A 21432-nucleotide genomic window follows, 5' to 3' on the forward strand; every position below is an offset into this window, starting at 1 on the left:
CAGTACTTTGTGTATCCAGTCTGCAAACCAAGCAAGAGAGCAACAACCTTCAAATCGCCAGAAAGCTGCCATTGATGTTGGTCATAGTTTATGCACCTCAAAAGTTGTTTCATGTTGTCATAGGTTTCCTTCATATGGACTGCATGACCAACTGGAATTGCCATTATGCAGTAAAACAGCTTTAAGACTCGTCTTCGATGAATCAATGAACAGTTTCCACTCATCTGGATCGTGAACGATGTTAAGGACTGCCATCACACCATCGATGTTGTTGCAGGCTACAAGATCACCTTCCATGAAGAAGAATGGGACAAGATCCTTTTGACGGTCACGGAACATGGAAACCCTAACATCACCTGCCAGGAGATTCCCCTGCTGTAGTCTTGAGCCCAACAGCTCTGCCTTACTCTTGGGTAGTTCCAAATCCCTGACAAGGTCATTCAGTTCACCTTGTGTTCTGAGGTGTGGTTCAGAGCAGGAGGATGGGAGAAAATGTGGGTCCTGTGACATTGATGGTTCAGGACCAGAAGTTTCATCCTCTTCCTCTTCCTCGTTGACTCAAGTGAGAATGAGGTGCATCAGGAACCGACAGTCCTTCTCCGTGGGGTACTGGGCGTATAGCTGATGGAATGTTTGGATAATGCACAGTCCACTTTTTCTTCTTTGACACACCTTTCCCAACTAGAGGCACCATGCAGAAGTAACAATTGCTGGTATGATCTGTTGGCTCTCTCCAAATCATTGGCACTGCAAAAGGCATAGATTTCCTTTTCCTGTTCTACCACTGGCGAAGATTTGTTGCACAAGTATGTTACAGCATATGTGTGGGGCCCACCTCTTGTCCTGATCTCCAATTTTGCAGCCAAAATAAAGGTGATAGGCTTTCTTAACCATAGTGGTTATACTGCACTTTTGTGATGCAAAAGTCACTTCACCACAAACATAGTAGAAGTTATCTGCACTGTTCACACAAGTACGAGGCATCTCTGCTCACTTTGGCTAAACAGAAATGTGTCCCTTTGCAAAATCAAACACTGACAAATAAGAGAGCACGACACTGTATGATTTCTAGAGCTGATATAGGGCAATTTGTTCAGCAGAGTGATGTAAGCTTCATTATGATTGCATCATCCATGACTTCTAGGAATAACATGATGCAATTCAGATCATGTATGACACAACACCAGCTTCAGATTGCATCATTCATTGTTTTGCCTAAAAAGCAAGTACTGTCCAAACCCAGTCATAGCTTTATTCATAGATCCAGTCAAGATGTATTTTAGTCATTTCTGGTTTAAACTGAGATCCCTTCCCTTTATATCCTCTGCCATTCCCAAGTCAAGGGTCGTATATACTGACCCAATAGCATATCTTGAAAACTAGAGCCAATCAACAATTTTAAGCATCATTTTCGTTCTCAGTGACCCAGAATTAGTAAAGTTTGACTACATTTATTTCAGAAGCATTTTGGCTGTAGAGCAGTGTAATAGATCTTTCCCTCTTATCCCAGGACTGCTTACTTTGCTTAAGAGCCTTTGATGAGAGACCACGTGTTTGTTGACCCTCTCAAAGAATTCTAATAGATTGGTGAGGTGTGATTTCCTTTTACAAAAGACATGTTGACTCTTCACCAGCAAATCATGTTCATCTATGTGTCTTATACTTGTGTTCTTTACTACAGTTTCAACCAGTTTGTCTGGTACTGAAGTTAGCCTTATCGGCCTGTAATTGTGAAAATCACCTCTGGAGCCTTTTCTGAAAATTGATGTCACTTAGCTGTGCTCCAGCCATCTGGTCCAGAAGTTGATTCACATGATGGGTTACATGCCACAGTTAGTAGTTCTGTGATTTCATATTTGAATTTCTTCAGAACTCTTGGGTGAATACCATCTGGTCCTGATGACTTATTAATGTTTAATTTATCAATTTGTTCCAAAGTGTCCTCTATTGACACCTAAATCTGGGACAGTTCCACAGATTTGTCACCTAAAAAGAATGGCTCAGCTGTGGGAATCTCCCTTACATCTTCTGTAGTTAAAACCAATGCAAAGAAATAATTTAGCTTCTCCGCTATGGCCTTGTCTTCCCTGAGTGCTCCTTTAGCACATTGATCATCCTGTGGCCCTACTGATTGTTTGGCAGGCTTCCTCCTTCTGATGTACCTACAAATTCTTTTGCTGTTGGTTTTTGAGTCTTTTTCCTTCTTGATCTTCAAATTCTTTTTTGGCCTGACTAATTAGACTTTTACACTTGACTTGCCAGAGTTTATGCTCCTTTCTATTGTACTCAGTAGAATGTGACTTTTGATTTTTTTTGAAGGATGCCTTTTTGCCTCTGACTGCCTCTTTTACTATGCTGTTTAGTCATGGTGGCATTTTTTGGTCCTCTTCCTATTTTTTTTATGAGGGGTCTGAATCCAGAACCAAGAACAGCATGATCCTAAAACATTTTCCTTTCTCCTCCTTTCTGTAAGCCCCTTGCAAAATCTGTATCACTATCCTGTCCAGTGAGATTTGGATTGGAGGGATTATCCTGCTCCTGCATCTCTTGTCCTCTACATCCATCTCTGAGAATGTTTCTAAGAAGAGGGAAGATAAAAAACGGGCAAGGTGGGAGCATCAAGCAAACTTAAAATTAAAAAAAGTTTCTTCCCTGCTTTTCATATCATCCACTCTGAATTCCTCTTGATGGTATGAGCCAGATTCCAAACCAGGAGGTCAGCTTTTGAATTTATGGAGAAACTGATAAGCAAGGTCAAAGAGGCCCTTTAGATTGTGGGAATTATACTGTGAGTGTACCAAGGCCTCCCTTAAAATGGGAAAGCGTGAAGAGAAGAAAGCCTTCCCAATCCTGAAATTCATGGGGGTCGTTGTTGATTGTGAATCTCCATTCTTCTGAGAAGAAGAGCTCTGTAGAATTCCTAAAGCATAGAAATTTAAATTCTGTGCAAACCTGAAGGTGAATTCCAAAATTGTGCCTCTTATTAAAAAGATGGTAATCCTCCATTGAAGGAATTCAATTTCAATAACTATGCAGACAAAAAACAAAAAAACCTCTGTTCCAAACTGATGGATTCCTTGAAGCGGAAAGACAAATTTGCACGAAAGAATAAAAGTTTCCTATTTTTTTCAACAGAATTTCTGTAGGGATACTTTAAATGCAGGTATTTGTTTAAGAATTAGCTCTCCATCTTGTTCCTAATAAACAGCTGTACTGTATGTACAGACATATTACAACCATCATTACTGAAAAAGACTCAGATTTGTTGTTCCTTGTGCATATACACAATCAATTATGTTCAGGAGGTGGGACAGGCATTCCCAAGAGCTTCTAGGGATTCAAGAAGCATTTGGGTGACTTTTTCCAAATACAGCAAGACTTAATGGTTGGATGGTGTTCTTTGTTCTGGATTTGTTTTCTTAATTGCTGTGAGACCTGTTCCACTTCTGTTTTTGTCTGAAACTTCCAATAAAGGGATTCTGTAAAGCAAGTTCTGAATTCTTAGAGGAGAAAGATAGTGCAACCTTTGATTTATTATTCATCCAATCCTTATTAATCTTTCTTTTCCATGGTTTTTGCGTTATCCTTCCCCTGCCCCCTCAATATCAATATCCAGGTAGAATGTGTATGGGGCTTTTATTAGCAATGTTAGATGAGAGTATTAACAATCTTTGCGTAAATATATGCTTAAGCAATGATGTTGAGACTGTAGGCCTCTTCCAAGAGAGTAGGATAACCATAAAATCCATTACATAATCTTACAAGCTGGTGGTTTTATGATACAGTATATGCTTTCACCCACATGGTTAGAATCTTGTGGATTTTAGATTTAAATGCCCCATAGTACGTTCTGAAAACATTTTTTGTGAGGAGAATTTAAATGAGGCATTGCTGAAACACCTTCAGTAAACATTTTTTTATAGACTCAAAGAGTCAATGCTATATCAGCGAGAGTAATGGAAAGAATGGGGGAAATGTAAGGCCTGGTCCTATTCATACTGAAACCAAAGTCAAAATACCCACTGCTAGCAGAATCAAGTTTTGTATATAACTTTGTACAACTAAGAAAGAAAAAGGCAGGTACTAACATATTCACAGAGTGGAGGCTCAGGCTAATAACGATAGTTATGTGAATTCAGTGATGAGAACATTTATGGCTGCTTAAATTGTCACTATGTGCCCATCCCATTTCCGGAGCATTATAAATAATTTTGGGTCTAATTCTGCATTTTTAGCCATTTATTGGTATGCTTTTGTATGTCTCAGTAAGTATTAGGGAAGAAGCAGCATCTAAAGTGGAAACTTCTACTACATTTTTAAGGCTAAAATGTAATTAAGATGCCTTTGGTCCTGAATTTAAAAAATAAAGTCCTAAAGGTAATTAGAATATTGAACATGAAAATGCACATGTTAAATTCTAACTCATTTTGTACTAATATTCTTGCATACACTTTTGGATTGTATATTTTCACAGACATATTTTGGGTATTGATGAATCGTTTTTTAAGTAATCATTGAATTTTTAGGCAGTGGTAGGTGATTTTTTCACCTCCTCTCATTTTGGAGCTTCATATCTCATATATGACCTTTCATTGGACTGTTGCTTTGCTGAGGTTTTAATTTGTTTCTGCTCTTGGATTTCTTTGAACAAATTACGCTAGTTGTAACAAGTGTTCCTGCTTCTTGGTCTGTGCAGGCACACAATTCCACTTGCAAAAAAATCTGAGAAGATTCAGGGGTCCACCTGTGCAAATTCAATTGCCAGATTTTGGACTATGTTTTGAACAGAAAAAATAATTGCCATCATTAATCTTGTTGAAAAAGGAAAGGAGAAACTGCAAAATATCTCAGACAGGAAGCTGAGGAGATGGCAAGAGTATGTCCCTGCCCAAGGGCTGCTTGACTCAATTCTCAGTTCTAAAAATAAGATAATGGGTCAAAATCTCTTCTGTTACGTTAGTGCCGTGTGATTTTGTTAGAGCTACACTGGTGTAATGAAAAGGAGAATATGTCCCATTAACAGTTTGCGTTTTAGGTGCTGAAGTTAGATGGGTTGATCTGACTGTTTGTAATATGTTTCTGTAAATCCACATGGCTGATTATTGGTCCATTCCAAAATTGCGCACATGGCTGCAGTCAGTTTCTTGTTTGTTTAAATAATGCTAGGCATCGTAACCTGGTGTGTGTATGAATACATTTGCACATACTCTACAGTATAACTGAAACCAGTTTCCTTTCCTTCAAAAGTATAATTGTAAGGAGTTCCCTTTCTGTATTATTGGCAGGGCTACTAGTACTGCTTATTATTAAGGTTGCCCGATGCTTCCTATTATAAGATCTCATCTGGAGTTGACTGAGTGTTGTGCAGTGAAGGAAACAGTTGGCTGTAGGACACCTGCTTCATTGCTTACATTTGTTGGAAGGTGCGTAGTGAAGAAGTCAGGAGATTACAGGAAGAGAAAATTAAGGACTTGTGGTTAAGGCAATTGAATGCTACCCTGGAGAATTGGATTCTATCCCTGCCTCTGCCAGAGAGTTCCTGTGTAGTGTTAAACAAATCACTTAAATGAAAGTTTTCACAGGTGGTCACTAACTGTGTGTTCCTCATTTTCTGGGTGCCCAACTTGATACCCTGGGGCCTGATTTGCAGAAGTGCTGAGCGTTCACAACTGCAACTGAAGTCAGTTGGAGCTGTGCTTGAATATATAAAGTACTATATAATGCTAAATAAAAAAATGTATAGCAGGGCCTAGGTGTCTCAAATATGGTTGCCAACCCTCCAGGATTGCCCTGGAGTCTCCAGGAATTAAAGATTAATCTTTCATTTGAGATTGTCATGTGATGAAACCTCCAGGAATACATCCGACCACAACTGGCAACCATCATCTCAAATTGGTAGAAACCTTTGACCTCCAACGTTCAGTGCCTTAGCTCTCCATTTGGAAAATGGCTATAATATCAATCCCTTATCTCACAGGGGATTTGTGAAGATAAATAGTGTTTGTGACACATTCTGAAAGAAAAGTCCATGAGGAAATTCAGGGTTTGAATAGTGTGCAGTAAATAAGGCCTATGGTGGCACATTGAACAATATGGATAAAACAAAATATTGAATGGTTGCTTGTTAATTGAGCACTGTCTATCCTGTACATTAAATGAGCAGGGATCCTGTGGGGGAAAATAGCATGTGATCATGTAATTAAAGACTGTATTATAATACATATCCATAAGGGGCCCAATTTAACGTTGCAGAGGGCAACCTTTGTCCAACTAAGGCATACTTCAGGCATAGCTTAACTTTTGAGTGCTTGACTTTGCAACCTGTACTTGTGTTTTCATATATATAGAGAGAGGGAGAGAGAGAGAGAGAATGTGCGTGTGTGTGAGAGAGAGCGAAGAAACTAATATTTCAAAAAGCATCAAACTATTTTAAGTTTTACATTTTCGAGCAGATGTTAAAATCTCTGAATATTAGGAATGTTAGAAAGAAAATTATTCTAGAGCCTTTTTTGTACTTGAACAAAGGGAGCTGCTGCTATATATATTTTTGCAAAAAGAATAAGCATGGCAACTGGTAACTACAATCATTAGTTTCTCAATAGGACATCATGGATGGTTGTGGATGGTGGTGGTGGTGGTTGTTGTTGTAAATATAAATCCTGTCAGTCATCCAGGGCCCTAACTTCTGGTGAGGTAGGCATTTGATGGATTTTAAGATATACCAGGGTTAGTATATTTTTACTGTTCAAAATTTTTATGATAGGAGCTTCTTGTTGCTGTTTATTAATTTACTATTAGAATTATGGAAGTGAGAGATGGATTAGATTTTAATACACTTTTTTTTCTTTTACAGCTTGTTATCGTATATTCTTCAGAGGTCTGCCCACTATGATAAATTGTACAGGTAAGAAAAAAATATATAAAGAAGTTAGTTTATTGATGGGAAATATTTTTAAGATTTTAGGGATTAATTCCTAAGGAACGTCTATAGTATTCTTAGAGAAACATCAGCAAATCTATTGCAAAAATATTGAAAATGCCAATGTTGTCAGTTCCCAGTTAAAAAAAAAATGAACATCTCAAGAAATATTTCCCGGGTGGGAGCAGAGTTTATTTTCCCAATCTTCTTATATGTATTTATTCTTTTTCTTGATTCATTTTCTCTTCCCTCGTGCACTTCTGTTGTCTCATTTTCCCCACAGTTTGTATTCGTATTTATAGCTTTTCAAACGTTGGTAAGTTCTCCCATTCATCATGGCTGCTGTCAATCTGCCTTTTCCTACTCGTGTATCAGCATCTCAAGCAGTATTACCTGTTGACAGTTCACAGGCAGTATTTCAATACCATCGGGATGGCATAGCAACTGTGGGATGTAGGGTCAACCAGCAGTGTCTTTACAAAATAATAAATACAGATTTGTTAAATTGAAATCAATATTTAAAATTAATTGTTTTGTTTGTTGTGAAAAGCAGCCAGGTAGCAATGACTCAGGGCAGAACATCGACTCCTTAAGTCTCTTTTAGTTTGCCTATAGTGGTAGGTTGATTCATATTGGAGCTCAGAGTTTTTACCTCTTGAATTCCTGCTTGCCTAGTCACTGTTGTATTAAATGATTCTGGCTTCAGCAAAGGATTTTCATTACTTGATTTCCATTGTTGTGTGTGTTCGTGATGTACTTGCACCATATTGCATGCATGCAGTATAGTTTTAATCCTGCCTTCTGTAGCTGACAAGTCCTGTCACTTTTATGTTGCCTCAACTTCCGAGAGCACAAGAAAACACTGGACATCTCAAGCAGGTTACTTGTTTGTTGGGAGAGAAATGAATGGACAGAGACAGATATTTTTTTCACAGACTATTTTTACTTCCAGAATGCATATAGGGATTGATCCAAAGCCCACTGAATCAATAGCAGCCTTTCCATCCATTTCAATGGACATTAGAACAGGTCATAAAGACACGTAAAATGACTACAGACACGCAAAACAAGAGAAGTCAAATTAATGTAGATTCTCCTAGTTCTTTCACTTCTCTGGTTTCATATTGTATCCTACCTCACGAGTAATGTTAGCCTCATCCCTCCCTTAGTTCTCTCACTCTCTTCTTCATGCTTTCTTCCATGATGCCATCAACACCTAGAACATCCTCCCAACCCAATACTCCAAAAGTAAACCGCCTTTCATTGAAGTCTCTCCAAACACTCTCTTCTTTCACAGTGCAAACCCACCCACTGTTACCATTCCAGTTTCTTTCTTTGATAACAAAAAAGAGCTCAGTTGTCATCATCTTCCCGGCTCTCCTGCAATGTTTTTGTTTGTGTTTCAGATTGTAATCTCTCACTGATAGGAAATGAGGCCAATATTTAGGAAAGTGACAAGTAACTTTGAGTGCCCAGCTTGAGACACCTTGAAAGGACCTAATTTTCATAGGTTGGGTGGAAAGGCCTGATTTTCCATAGGTAGAGGCTCAGCACTTTTTGAAAATCAGGCTCCTTCAAGGTTCCTCAAGTTGGGCACCCAAAATCACTAGTTATGTCTGAAAATCTTGCTCCATGCCTTTATTTCTGTCTTGTACACCCTCAAACAAAGTATCAACAGTTAACAAATATCATTAATGATATCACTTTCATAGCTCTGGAAAAAAGAAAACTTTATTCAAGTTCCAACCTGACTCCTCTTACATAAAGATGTCTCCAATTGCTAAGCAAAACATGTCAGTCAAACAAATCACTTTTTTAAGAACATGTGCCTGAACCCAAAGCACTTGCACTGTCTGCCTGTTTAGACTATAAGATGCACAGAGAGTCCCAGAAGAAGGTACATTCTTAGAGCTTCAGTGTCTGTGGCCTTAGCAGGAAGCAGCAAAACCCAACAGCTACCATAAATACTACTGTAGCATAGGCAGGAAGAGATCGATATGTTTTGTATATAGTTTTCACATTGTAATGAATACGTGGGATTCCTATGTATCTGCTGCATACTTTAAATAAATAATTTGAATGATAATTAGCAAGTAGACAATAGCACAATTCAGTACAGGTTATGGAGCTCTTCGGGCCAAGCGCCATTCTTTTGTATGTGTTTGTACAACATCTTGCACAATAGGGCACCAGTGCTGATTGAGACCTCTGCTTGCTACCACAATACAGGATAACAATGAAGTAGAGTTTTCTACAAATATGGATATTCAGGAATTACCTCTTCAAAAAACCCTGAATGTTACATTTTGAGGAACATATTTGTACAGACTTCTAAACTGTTATGAGTGTCCCGTATATCCAGTTCTATATGTGAACACAGGTAAAAATGTGTGCTTTATCTAGAACATTGATACTCCTATTGAGGCTTGCGAGCCGCAAGTTGCTCTTTAATGTCTCTCCCAGCACATGATATCAAAACACTGTGTGATTTAATTATTCATCAGTCTAAGTTATTAACCAATCGGGATGCCTTTGCTATGTTATTTACTATAGATATATATATCTATATATAAATCTATCTATCTATATAAGTAAATAACATAGTAAGAGCATCCTGATATCTATCTATCTATATATATATAGAGAGTAAATGAAACAATAAATTCACACTACTGGGGCTCTTTTAGGTAATTGTGATAGCTAATTTGGCTCCTGAACCACTGAGGTCTGAGTATCACTGATCTATAACATGCAATCTGTGTATGGATGCACATGTACAATTTGCAGTCTCCGATTCAGAGATCTGTTTGAAAATATGAAATAGTCATTTTTTAAATCTGCTTTTTATCCATTGCTGTACTAGTGCTGGATGCACTTTATCTTCATTATGAGGAGTGAATCTGGGGACTAAATGGAATAGTGAAAGCTTCAATTATCTATTTTGGAAAAACATACTTAAAAATATCTGTCAGAGGTACAGCTGTGTCAACAGTGGCATAAAAATCCCTTGTATTTATAAATAAATTCATTTTAACAGTCTGAATTTGTAAACAAATTTGTTTCACCCCTCCCCCTCATGATGGCATCCTGTGACTATTTTAGCTACTGAGTTTAATGACAGAAACAGGGTAAGTTAATCACATTTTTTAGAACATTATTGGAAAATAAAAATTTTATGCTCAATTTTCACAAAAGAAACCTACTTATAAGAGTTGTGCTCATCCAGTGAGGAAACAGAAGCAATGCCATGTGATGTAACGGATTATCCTCGCAGTTCAAATATGGAATACACTCAGTGAACTGCTCACAAATATGTTGCAAACCAAGAATTGCTCAAGCCACAGCAAAATTCACTTCTGTGCAGAGAGCTAGCACGAGACCTATGCATAACGTAAGTCTCTTCTGACACATCTAATTCCGACTACTGTCAGAGATAGGATACTGGACTAGATGGACCTTGGTTCTGATTCAGTATGGTGATTCCTATGTTCTTATTTTAAAGGCACATCCTTTTTGCATATTCTGGGTTTGATCCTGCTCCCATACAACTCAAGAGCAAAACTCCCATTGATTTCAATAGTGCAAGCTCGAGCACTCCACCCTTTTTGCTGTATGCAGAACTCTCATTGGTAGCATTGGGAGCTTCATATGTGGACCAAAGGCAGAATGTTTAACAGGTGTCCACAGTGCAGATCAGAGTTGGGAATTCTGCCCTGATTAGCTGATATGGAGAACAGTCCATTTTAAGATCCCACGTTAAAAATTGAACCCATGTCTTCCATGTACCACTTTGGTGTCACTAACTGGGCTTTTAACCAATTTTAAATTATTGAGACATATTAAAAATGAAATATAAACATTACAGTGATTTTCTTCTGAATGTGTGAGATATGTAGTCAGCATCTACTGCAGGATCGGCAATGTTTGTCATGCGGCCCGCCAGGGTAAGCCTCCTGGCGGGCCGGGCCAGTTTGTTTACTTGCCACATCTGCACATTCAGCCGATCGCGGCTCCCACTGCGACACGTTGCCGATCCCTGATCTACTCTGTGTACTGCACCCATAAACTTATACAAATATAGCCATCTCACGGAGCCTCCAACTAACTAATCAAATAGCATATTTTAAAATATTCTATCTATATTCTGGATGTATGAAGTTCATAGTTTCAACTGTTAACATATTTAGGCCCCAGTGCTATAACCGAAACCATACAGATGGGCCCTTGTGTCCAGGCAGAGCCCAATTTACTTCAGCAGGGCTCGTACCAAACCCAAGAGGCTCTTTGCAGGATCAGGGCCTTAGCAGTGTTGCCAACGCACACAGTTTTATCACAAGTCTTGCAATATTTGGTATTTTTCTTAAAGCCCCAGCTCTTGGAGTCACATGATTCAGTGAGCCTCTCAGCTTTCAGTGTTTAAAATGAAAATGTCTAGCCTTCATGTTTGCAGAGAAAATCTTGAAAATGTGAATCCTGAGAGTCAAAAACCAGAAGGCAAATAAAAGGAACCAAACATTTTATTATTTTTAAAATCTCATGATTTTTAAGGCAATCTCATGATTTTGGGATTCCAGATAATAGTTTTTGAAAGCTTGGGCTTGGTTGTACAGTATGTAAAATTTAACAATAGTTGCATATATAAAGATCACTAAATGTTGTCTTTAAAAGTATGCTTACTGGTTTTCTTCTCATTGTATTGAAATCAGACTGGAAATTTTATTTTTGTCAATCTATTAACATGTTTGGGGAGAAAAAAATTGCCATCTGATATCTTCACTATTCGAGTCCCAGTAGCTTACAGGTATCAGAGGTAATTATATATTCCTTACTATATCTACAGCTCCTCATCCCATATTCTGTTGTTACCTAGAGCAAACGTCAAATGAAATTTATAATGATTGGTCACCTGAAATAGAATGAACCACTGATAAGGGGGAAATACCTTCCTGATTTACAGGAGTGCAGACTTTTACAATTATTTATATAGAGATTTGGCATGATTTTCTAACAATAGGACACTGTGCATCTAAAAATTTTATTTCTATATTCAACAGTACAGCAGCATGCAATAAAAATTATGTGAGCAGAAGAAAATGAAATACAAGCCTCATATTAGTGATATACAACCATAACTTTTGTGGCTTTGGCATTGTTTCAGCATGTATAAGTAGAAAAGATACTAACTTGTTTATTGTTTTAGAATACCTTAAAATCTGTATTGCACAAAAAATCTGTCATATGTTCAGAGGAGGAACATATGCTTAGCTTTGAGTAGATTTCAATATCTAAAAGAAAATTTAATCTAAATATATCAGATCCCATATTTTGTAGATTAAATTAATATCTTCAAAAATATTTTATTAATGTATCCCTTAATACACTTTTACTCTGGCTTTCTTAGAGATTCATAAAGTCACTCATTTAATTTTCATAATATGAAGCAACAACAATAGTTCCTAAATTGTCTCAAACTTATGGTCAAAAGACATTTCTCACCAGTGTTTGTAGTCTCCCAAAACTCTCTGGGAAGATTTTAAAATACACTCAATATTGACAGGTTTGTTTTCTGATCAATTGCAATACAACAGCTACCCAAATAACAAGGAAAATAGAACTGTAGAAAGAAAAGTGCGAGTAACTTTGCTAACAGTAATGAGTTAAAATATTTTCCATCTATTTGTAAAACTAGCTTGCTGGAACCACCGCTAGCTATAATAAATTTAAGAAGTTAAATTAGAGAGGTTTGTGTGCCAATTCTGTCTTCAGACAGCAATATGTTGTAAAGTTTGGAGATTCTATTAACTCATGATGGTTGTAGAATCAAGAAAAAGACTTCTTCACAGAGAACAAGTGATTCATATATTTATGGTATATCTTAACTATATGGAGACTGGATTACCATAAGGTTTTGAGTAGGGGTTGCCAGATGTTGCCAGTATTCATCAAATATACTCAGACCACCCCCTAATATTCTCAAACAGGGATGTAGTAGGTTCTTCCTTGGCTTACTGAATATCAGTAGATGAATTTTAAAAGGGCTACAGCCTCAAAAATATCAGGATATTTCTGAATGATAACTCCAGGGAGGGGGGAAGATGCATGAAATCCAAAGAAGAAACGCTTACTTCATAACATGAGAAGGGAAAAATGATTGAGGAGAGAGGCCCAAAATCATTGTGTGTGTGTGTGTGTGTGTGTGTGTGCGCGCGCGCAGAAGGGGGAGTCCACCTCCCTTAACAATGCTACAGAGAGTGGGGGAGGGTAGAATGCCTTTTGCGGCACACTAATGATGGGAATAGGCAAGAGCCTTATCCTCCCACTCTGAGTACTTTAAGCTGTTTTTTGTTTTTAAAAGATTGATGTCCCAACCCGTCAGCTGGTTCAGAACATGTTCAACTCCACCCTTAATGCAGTCACTCCTGGAGCAATGGGGGTTATTGTTATTACTGGTTGCATTGTACCTTCATATGTGCATGATCTATACAATAAAATAAGAAAATAACCTTTGCCCCAAGAAGCTTACAGCGAATATTTCACATGTACTGTAACTTATAATGTGTTTGCTCGGGAAGGAGGGGACCCAACGGAGAATGGAAAAAGTGACAAATGCTCAGGGAGAGAACATAATGAAAGGGCTAAAAGCACACTGTTTGTGCCTATTTTGTTTTATATTTCTTTATTGCTGAGCTTATTCTTGTCATTGTTAAACTGATGGATTTTATTTCAGCTCTCTTCCTCTGTTGCTCTTCGGTCCCACTTTTGCAGGCAGTGCCTGGGCTCATTAGTCTGTGTGTGTATGGTTGGGACAGTAAACATAGGAAGTGGCAGAGAAAAGAAAGAGGGGGGAGATTTTGTCCCTCCTACCTGCAGGATCACAACTTCCTAACACATCATTTTGTTTGGGAGTTTTGCATCTTCTAGAGCAGGCTGACATTTCTTCAGTCTGGATCATCTTGCCTTGGAGCCAGCAGTCATTGCCTCTCAAGAGATGTGTCTGAGGTCCACAGCTATAGTGTGCTGGATTGGATCCAGAGCATTTAAAACTCTTGGTAGCTTTCTTTTGTCACTCAAAATAAGCTAAGGGCTACAGGGACTAAAATTTAAAGGAACAACATTTTGCAAATATTGCTCAACACTAGATTTTTAAATACAGTGTAGTTGTATTTTTGATGCAGTTTTATTTAATTTTTGCTTGAAAATTCTATTCATTTCTGATCTCTGTTGCTTTCACGTTATTATTATGGTTACATTTCATAATAGTCTGACTGTAGTCACGCTGTGGTTATGCTTTTTGATAACTAACTACCACTTATTCTGAGTGTGTATGTATACATGCATGCATGCTCATGTATGTGTGGAGGATTGTCAAACTGGCAGATATGTCTAAAATATATTTCCTTCTGTGGGAAAGATGCTAAAGTGCTGTGTGTTGCATTTCATTTAGATCTGGGTCAGAGACAGTTTTCCTGTCCCATGAAAGTTTGTGAGATTCCAAAACTTTTCCCATTCTACTTTAGGGTGGAGGGGGGGGAAAGGAGAGCCATCCTCCCAAGACTAGTCAATAGCCCAGTTGTTATGGCGCTAGCTGGGATGTAGGTGACCCAGGTACAAGTCCTCGTTCTGCATGATCCCCACATTCCAGGTGACTGCCATAACCAGCCCGCTGCAGAGTTAGTCCGTCTCTCTCTTTCCCAATGAATATTTAATTATTTATGCAAAGTGGAACACTTCCAACAGGAGACTTGGGCAAACACCAACCTCAGAATAACCTGATGGGTATGTCACATAACGGGGATATAGGGAACGACAGGTTCACATCCTTGCTTTGGGCCTCCCAGTTGATTGCCCTAACCACCAGGCTATTCTGGGGACTCTCTCACTCACTCTCATTTTGACCAGAAGTTCCACCCTTGACCTGAGGAAACTTTTCTGAAGAAAAGCCATTTTGAAAAATTCCTAACCAGCTCTGTTGTCTTTATAGCATGCAACATGTGTGCACTGTCTCCCTGTGGCAATAAAAAAAAATAAAACATGACAAATGTTAAATGTAAAACAAACAAATTATTTGAGGCACAAATACAGATATTAAGCCCTGCAGACACACCTATTTCAAAGCTGTGCTTATCGTAGTCATGATGTTGCTCACTCTGGCAAAGAGACAGTAACTCAAATTTCTCAGGCTTTTAAGGAGGTTGTAATTCTCTCCCATTTCACTTCAGATGCAGTGCTAATTAAGATTTTAAACAATGGCCGTAGACTTCTTTTTCTTTTAGGAATCTTATCAGAGAGTTATTTCAGACTGCCTTAAGCGCTTGCAATGTACTGTATTTTCTGGCGTATAAGACTACTTTTTAACCCAGGAAAATCTTCTCAAAAGTCGGGGGTCGTCTTATAGGGCGGGTGCTGAAACTTCCGAGCCGGACTGGAGAATCTGCGGTCGCCGCATATGGTGGGGGGAGCTCAAAAACGGCCGCGGCCACATCCCCGCCCGATGACGAGGTGAGGGGGCGCCTCACAGGGAAGGTGTAAGTGAAGGGCGGAGGAAGCTGCAGGCGTCCGGGATGCCCAGGGTATGGAAAAAAGAGATAGAGCGGCGCTGTGCCCAGAAAAACACGCCTCTTTCACCCATCTGGCCCGCCCTTGTATCCTATTACCGTACCTCCTTCTCTGCCTCTCAGATCTCGCTCCTGAGGACTGCAGTGAAGCGGCGCAGGCACGCATGTGCGAGATCTGAGAGGCAGAGAAGGAGGTAATAGGATACAAGGGCGGGCCAGACGGGTTAAAGAGGCGTGTTTGCGCTACCGCTCTGATAGTCTTGGAGACAGGGAGGGCTGGGCAGGCAGGGAGAGCTGACCAATCCAAGCAGGCTTTGTATACAACAACCAGCCAGTCACGGCAAGCGATGTACCTTACCGGCGATTGGCTGGTTGTTGTATACTGGGTACCACATACAGTACAGCACCAGTATCTGTACCTGTTCATACAGTATAGCACCAGTACATACAGTACAGTATACAAATGTCCAACAGTCAAAACCCCATCATGGCTCCACCAGCAAGAAGAAAGAAATATGAAGCCAGTTTCAAACTTAAAGTTGTAAACTTTGCCAAGGAACATAATAACTGCACTGCTGCAAGACAATATGGAGTAACAGAAAAGATGGTTCGGGACTGGAAAGCAAATAAAAAAGCATTAAAGAGTATGCCAAGGGGTAAGTGTGCATTAAGAAGAGGCACTCCACATTGGCCAGAACTCGAAAAACATGTAGCAGACATGGTGAATGAGCATCGCCAAAACAGTTATGTAGTGACACGAAATAAAATACATTTGTTTGCACTTCAGTGGGCCAAATCTAACCCAGATCACAGCAACAGATTTAAGGCCACTGTATCCTGGTGTACTAGATTCATGGGAAGGCATAATATGGTACTGAGGCAAAAGATGAAAATTGCCCCAAAATTACCTGCAGATCTTGATAGCAAAGTAAATAGTTTCCATCGATACGTAATACAACAGCGCACTAAACATGGCTATGCGTTAAGTAGTATTGGAAATATGGATGAAACTCCAATGAATTTTGATATGGTTGGAAATAAAACTGTCCATCAAAATGGTGAAAAAACAATTTTAATTAAAACAACAGGACATGAGAAGTCCAGTTTTACAGTGGTACTAGGATGCACAGCTGATGGCGCCACACTGAGACCAATGATTATTTTTAAAAGAAAAACAATGCCGAAATTCAAGTTCCCTGTTGGTTGTTTTGTACATGTGAATGAAAAAGGCTGGATGGATGAAGAAGGGGTAAAGCTATGGCTTGATAATGTATGGAGCAGGCGACCAGGTGGACTTATTAAAAAATGTAGTCTACTGGTGTGGGATATGTTCAGGGCTCATTTAACTCCCAGCACCAAGCAAATGCTTGCAAGACTAAACACAGATGCGGCAGTTATTCCTGCAGGATTGACATCGTTGGTACAGCCACTGGATGTGTGCCTAAACAAGCCATTTAAAGATCGCATTCAAGAACAGTGGAATGAATGGATGGTTAGCGGCGAAAAGTCATTCACAAAAGGAGGAAACATGCGTGCTCCACAGTTGGATGTTTTGTGCAAGTTTGTCATAAAAGCCTGGAATGATATTGATGCAGAAACAGTAATCAAGTCTTTCAAGAAGTGTGGCATATCAAATTCATTAGATGGTATGGAGGACGACTACTTGTGGCAAGATGAAGAGGAAGCCGAAGCTGAGACCACATCATCTGATACGGAATTCGATCCATACGATGACTGCCTTACAAATGTATCACAAGATGTCATTGATGTACTTATGATATCAGATGACGAACAGGAGGATTTTGAAGGCTTTTAAAGGGAAACTGTCACGCCAGCAAAACCTGTAAAAATACCGTAGCTTGCAGTTATGATGGCGTTGCTAACTCGCCAGGGACTTGCCCGGCACTTGCTCTCTCTCTCTTGTTTGTTATCTTTCTCCTATCATCATCAGTTCCAGTTTGGTTGACAGCTTAGAAAACAAACAGCATGGCAGCTCCCATGGGTTTATTGTCTTATCCTTTCTTTCAGCTTTAGAGTGAATTAGGAAAAGTTTAATCCACTTGCACTGTTTTATGTTTACATGTTTGATGACAAACAGCCTTATGTTTATAAGTGACAGTTTTCCTGCTAAGTACCTGCATGTCATAAGCATTTGAATTAAAATTACCATATTGAAATCAAATCTGATGTTTTTTTAATTTTTTTTTGGTGTGCGTTGGAAGAGGGGTAGTCTTATACGGCGAGTATATCCCAAACTCTATATTTTAACTGGAAAAGTTTGGGGTCGTCTTATACGCCCAGTCGTCTTATACGCCGGAAAATACGGTACCTTTAAAATTTTAGTGCTACATTTTTGTATAGATATAGGGCTCCACGGTGCTTTTAAAACTATGAAGGGTCCTATGCTGTAGTCCTTACATAACCCACACACCTCCTGGGTGTGGTGCTCTGTCCCCGCTAGTGGCACCAAGACTACTTAGAGATTAATGAGTCTGCTACAGCCTTAGCTAAGGGCCATGTGGCTTTTAGCTCATGCAGTAGAGCAGGGATCGGCAACCTTTGGCACGCGGCCCGCCAGGGTAAGCCCCCTGGCGGGCCAGGCCGAATTGTTTACCTGCCGCGTCCAAAGGTTCGGCCGATCATGGCTCCCACTGGCTGCATTCGCCGCTCCAGGCCAATGGGGGATGCGAGAAGCAGCGCGGGCCGCGGGCCAAAGGTTGCCGATCCCTGCAGTAGAGGCTCATGCATTTAGCTTCAGAGGTCCCAGATTCGATCCTGCCCGTGACAACCAGTGTCTGCCGGAGTTAAACTTACACTAGTAATCCATACAAACACACACAGGTGCTGACTTCCCCTTTGCCCGGTGGTTGCTTGACCCATCCCCTGGCCCTACTTCTTCCCGCCCCTGCACTGCCCTTGTCCCGTCCCCATTCCACCCCTTCCCCAAAGCCCCTGCCCCTTCCCGCCTCCATTCCACCCCCTTCCCCCAAGTCCCCGCCTCTGCCCCACCTCTTCTCTGCCTCCTCCCCTGAGTCCGCTGCATCCTCGCTCCTCCCCCTTCCTCCCGGAAAGTCCTAAGTGCTGACAAACAGCTGTTAGGTGGCAGGGGGGCGGGAAGCGCTGGGAGGGAGAGGAAGGAGCGGGGACGCGGCATGCTTGGGGAGGGGAAAGGACGCAAGGAGGGGGGAGCTTGGCTGCCAGTGGGTGCGGAGAACCTGCTAAATTTTCCCTGTGGGTGCTCCACGGCACCTATGCATACACAAGTAGTTCCATTTACTTCAATGGGGTTATTTTATTAAGTAAGATTTACTCACATGAGTAAAGGTTGCTCTCTTGTGTCTTAATGTTGTGGAAATCAAGTGGAAAATTTACAAATCTGCTGCCTACATTTAAGTAACAAAACCCTTTAGGCACATTGTAACTGTGCCTCCCATGCACTCCCTTGTGGCCTAGGTCAAGCCACAGAGTTTTCCCTCTTGGACTATTCAAGAAACTCAAAAGGCACTGTTATCCATTCCCATCCCTTCTTGGGTTGTGCTTTATTAAATTAACAAACATTCAAAATAGTTTTCAAGTCTACCCAAAAGTTCACACAAATAACGCATTTTCTTCCTCCTCCCAGGCCTTTCTACCTGGGGCCTTTCCTGCTTTGGCAGGCCACTCCCAGGCCGTACTGGTTGGAGACTCAGTCCTAACTCTCAGGACTTTTTGCTAGATCCTGCTCACTTGCAGCAGGCTCTAATCTCTGAGCATTGCCGTATAAAAAGCAGTAGCAAGCTGCAATCATCCTGATCTCACCTAGGTGTGGCTCATTCTGTACTGAAGGTTAGCTAGCCCCAGCCCTTAATGGGCAAGCCACCCCATTACACAGCTAAATAACTAGTTTGAATTTTCAGAGTTAATGAGCACCCACAACACCTATTACCTTCATAGTTTGGAGTGTTCCACACCTCTGAAATTGAGGACACCTTTCTTTTGGTGTCTACATAAGGATTTGGGTGTTTAACTTTGGACAGTCCAGGTTGGAAATTTTGTTCCTACATTATAAAATTCAGTTTTCCTTTAACTTTCTTTTACATCACTTGCAAGCATGTATTTTTTCCTCAAACACCAACACGGTACCATTCTAACATCAGCCAGGAATCAGAAATATTGTGGATCAGTATTATGTCCTTACCTGATACTCTATCTGTTCCAGATTATCCATTGCTACTATAGTGTTCTCTATTTTTTAGAACAGAATGTTTCTAAAATGTTGTGATAAAGCTGAGGAAATAAAATTTAAAAAAAATATTGGGGGGAGGGAGGTGGGAAGAAAACAAAACACTAAATTTACTTTAGGCCTTTGAAAGTCAGCATGTTAGTTAGAAAAGTCTCATGCAAACACAGAATTAGTATGCATTATAATTATATATTATATGTTGAACATTCAAGAGAAATTTTCTTATACAGATTTTAAATGTAATTTTACTTATTTGTAAAACTGACTAATATTTATGAAAACTATTTGTATCCATATTAACAATAAATGTAATGGAATTATTTTCTCTCTGTAAATATACACACACACTTATATAGATTTTTTCACTTACAGGAATCCTTTAGAATGTAAAATCAATTTTTTGCAGAATGGCTGATGATTGTGTAAGATGATATGAATTTTGAGAATTGGTAGTATAGCTGAAATGTTGATTTATTTTCATCCTAATGCTTTTGCCTCATCCTATAAATAAGTAAATACATATATTTTTATGAAACATTCAGTTTAACAGATCATCAAATAATTAATTTTCTAAAGACAGCATTTTGCAGGTTGTTGTTTGATGTCTTTGTTAATATGAAGAGGCTCCATGACTTTGGTATTAGCTGTGACACAGGAAGTATCAGTGTATTTCCCTTAAAAGACTAATTGAAACTTTGAGAACAAATTGCTCCTACATTATAATCATCTTCACTACGAAGAGTAAGAAGAAAAGGGTCATATGTTGCCCTTGATATAAGCATCTCCTAGCTGACAGTAATAGGAGCTTCACAAGTCTAATAGAAAAACCTTGAAAAGCATCTGTCCCACATAAATGTCATCAAGGTTCTAATTCTGCAACCTACATCTATGCTGAGCAGGTCTTATTTGTGTAAATAATCAATGGTGGCCTGCAACCTTTACCCACAATGGATGTGAGTGACTGCGGAAAGCTGGCCTTCATAGGTAGCATGGGTTGTCTGGTTACATAACCAGACAAGCATTCAAGGGATCTGAGATCAATTCCTGGACATACAGCTTCTTTTGTGACTTTGGGCAAGCCACTTAGGGTACATTTACAGAGCAAAAAAGAAAAAAAAGCTGCAGCAAGTGTCAGAGCTGAGTCAACTGCCTCGGGTTCATGGAGCATGCGCTGCGGTGCTAAACATAGCAGTGTAGACATTCAGGCTCAGGCTGGGTTTCAGAACCTGAGTTCCAGCCAAACCTGAACATCCACACTGTTATTTTAGTCCTGAAGCCTGAGCTCTGCAAGCCCGAGTACATTGACCCTGGCTCTGACACTTGCTGCCACCTATCTTCTTTTGCTGTGTAGACAAGTGTGTCTGTACCACGGATCTCCATCCCCAAGGGGGTTAATAATACTTTACTTTGTGTCTTCTCTATTTAGACTCCAAAGTTCTCCAAAACATGTGCGTTCTCTCTCTTTCTCGCTCTCTCTCTCTGTATGTGTGTGTGTGTGTGTGTGTGTGTATATATATATATATGCCAGGGCCTGGTCTGCAGACAGTTAGCCTAAGCACTATTTGAGCACTATTCTGTACAGGGATGAATTTCATCCACTGAATGGTATTTATGTGGGTAGACCTACTACTCCTGTAAGTACATACTACTCACATTTTGTATTGTTAAGTATATTATTATTTATATTACAGTAGAATGTAAAGGTCCCAGTCAGGATGAGGGAGGGCTCCATTTTC

The 21432-nt window shown here is 39.7% G+C and overlaps 1 long non-coding RNA gene across 2 annotated transcripts in view; it reads left to right on the forward strand.

Annotated features, from left to right (window-relative positions):
• LOC117888955 overlaps positions 1-21432 on the forward strand; it is a 329393-nt gene that overhangs the window by 242020 nt on the left and 65941 nt on the right. For both annotated transcript variants that reach the window (XR_004648389.1, XR_004648388.1), the window contains one exon: positions 6854-6904. This is a non-coding gene — a long non-coding RNA (uncharacterized LOC117888955). The remainder of the gene's footprint in view (positions 1-6853; positions 6905-21432) is intronic.

This window comes from Trachemys scripta, chromosome 1, assembly GCF_013100865.1.
Source record: "Trachemys scripta elegans isolate TJP31775 chromosome 1, CAS_Tse_1.0, whole genome shotgun sequence".
NCBI classification, from domain to species: Eukaryota; Metazoa; Chordata; order Testudines; family Emydidae; genus Trachemys; species Trachemys scripta.